This window comes from Vombatus ursinus, unplaced genomic scaffold (genome assembly GCF_900497805.2).
Source record: "Vombatus ursinus unplaced genomic scaffold, bare-nosed wombat genome assembly UNPS02014832.1, whole genome shotgun sequence".
In the NCBI taxonomy this organism is placed as follows: domain Eukaryota; kingdom Metazoa; phylum Chordata; class Mammalia; order Diprotodontia; family Vombatidae; genus Vombatus; species Vombatus ursinus.
The window spans coordinates 18,273,698-18,276,307 of record NW_020954610.1 but is presented as its reverse complement, the minus strand read 5'-3'; the positions used below and the strand labels follow the sequence as shown (position 1 = coordinate 18,276,307).

General features: G+C 36.7%; 1 protein-coding gene and 1 pseudogene across 1 annotated transcript in view; both read right to left on the bottom strand.

Moving 5' to 3' along the window:
• SNX30 (sorting nexin family member 30) overlaps positions 1-2,610 on the bottom strand; it is a 161,308-nt gene that overhangs the window by 58,604 nt on the left and 100,094 nt on the right. The window lies entirely within an intron of this gene.
• LOC114025578 lies at positions 712-1,605 on the bottom strand (annotated as a pseudogene).

Below are 2,610 nucleotides of genomic sequence, written 5' to 3'. Positions count from 1 at the left end.
TCTTTTTTGCCTATTCTAATTCCTTCAATTTCTTTTTCTTCTCTTATAGCTAAAGCTAACACTTCTTGTACAATGCTGTACAATTTCTTGTACAATACAATAACAGTGGTGATAATGGACATCCTTGTTTCACCCCTGATCTTACTGGAAATGCTTCTAGCTTATCCCAATTACATATAATGCTTGCTGATGGTTTTAGACAGATGCTACCTATCATTTGTTTTTTTCTGAGTCTCCTGTGTATTTATTGTTTTACAGCAGAATGCCCAACATAGATCATTATAACTGCCAAATAGTCAGCCATGCAAAACAGTCTATATAGTGCTTAAGTACAAATGGATGACATGATTTTTAAAAAATAAATTCTTAAACACAAATTTATGGTCCTACAAAAGAGCATTTAAACCAGATGGTCTAAGTTAATCTGCCTCCTTAGACCCACAGTAACTGTCATTTTCCCAAAAACCAATCGAATCAATAAATATATTGAATCATCATCAGTTCCACCGTGTGAATAATGGATCACAACAAATGAGTCCCTTTTTCTAAGAGCTTTTCCTAGCTCCCTTATAAACATGATCGAGCCTGGATAAAAAGACAATAGGAATTTCTTGAAGGTCAATGGTCCAAAATGGTCATGTTAATGGTTATGTATGGTTAAGTATTCTGTATGATCTATATTCACTGGTTCCTTTTTTAGTTAAGATGTACTTAGATTGCTTTCTTCAATTCATCATAGAGGACAAGCATGAAAGCTTCATCCATGCCTCTAAGAACATTGGACCAGACACCCTTGAAGAAAGCTTTGCCACTTTCATCTTTAGCAATCCTTCTCTAGTAGTCAATTGTCCCAGTGTACATGATATCAGCTCCTTTGCACCCAGACCACATCACCATTCACCGCCTTACTTTACCAAAGCGATGGGAGACCACACCTGTTACAGCAGTCACTGTTTGGGCAATCACCCAACTTATCACAATGTGAGTGTTCTTCAGATTTGGGAGCATACTTTTTGCTGTATCATAGATTCCAAAGTAAGCTGTTCTATATATTGTTACCCTGCATTGAGACACTGAAACCTTGATAGAATCCATAAATTCCATCAGACTTTGTGATTTTAACAAGGCAGTCTCCCAGGCCTTTGAATTCTCTCTCAGTGGCAGATTTCCCAACATCAGCTGCCAAGAGGGTTCTTGCAAAATCCAAGGGGTAGACAAAGCAGAGAGAAGTGACTCCAACTGCACAACCAGAGGCAGGATTGCCAGCAAATACCTTCAAAACTGTGTGCGCTTGTCCACTCCTTCCAAAAATACCTGCTTATGCTTATCCTTAAAGACAAAGTTAAGGGCTTGGGTGGGGAAATACCTAATGACATTTGCTAAGTTACCCTGCCAGAAGGAAGGCACCCCTTGTTCCTTTGGAATTTAGACTATACAGTCCATTATGCCTTTGTACTGTTTATCTGTAGCAATTTGGTTACTTGCATGCTACACCTACAATAGTAGCTTAACTCTTTCAACGGAGGCCACAGCAGCCTTGCAGATAGCAGCAGTAATGCCATTGGCCAGGAAGTCTTTGGCAAAGATGATGGCCTGTTCCATCATGTTTCCAGAGGGGCAAGGTGTTGCAGTGGGAGGAAGAAAGCCAGTGAGAGTGGGCCAAAAGCTGGGGAACTCGTTGCTGCCTACACAGCCCCTTACTACAGCTCGGACCGAAAGGCACTACCTATCATTTTAAAGAAGGCTCCATTTATTCTTATGCTCTGTAGTGTTTTTTCAATAGGACTGGGGTGTTATATTTTGTCAAAAGCTTTTTCGGCATCTATTGAGATAATCATATGATTTCTGTTTGTTTTGTTGCTGATAGGTCAATTCTGCTGATAGTTTTCCTAATATTGAACCAGTCCTGGATTCCTGGTATAAATCCTACCTAGTCATAGTACATTATCCTCGACATAAGTTGCTGTAATCTCTTTGCTAATATTTTATTTAAAATTTTTGCATCTATCTTCATTAGGGAAATTGGTCTATAATATTCTTTCTCTGTTTTGGCTCTTCCCGGTTTAGGTACTAGCACCATATTTGTATCATAACTTTTTATTTGGTAAGACTCCTTCTTCACCTATTTTCCCATATAGTTTATATAGTATTGGAATTAGTTGTTCTTTAAATGTTTGATAGAATTCACCTGTAAATCCATCTGACCATGGAGATTTTTTCTTAGGGAGTTAGTTCACTGATGGCTTGTTCAATTTCTTTTTCCTGAAATGGGGTTATTTAAGTATTTTATTTCCTCTTCTATTAATCTGTGCAATTTATATTTTTGTAAATATTCATCCCTTTCACTAAGATTGTCAAATTTATTGGCATACAGTTGGGCAAAGTAGCTCCTAATTATTGTTTTAATTTCCTCTTCAATGGTGGTGAATTCACCCTTTTCACTTTTGATACCAATAGTTTGGTTTTCTTCTTTCTTTTTTTTAATCAAATTAACCAAAGGTTTACCTATTTTATTGTTTTTTCATAAAACCAGCTCTTAGTTTTATTTTTCAGTTCAATAATTTTTTAAATTTCAAATTAATTAATATGTCCTTTGGTTTTTAGAATTTT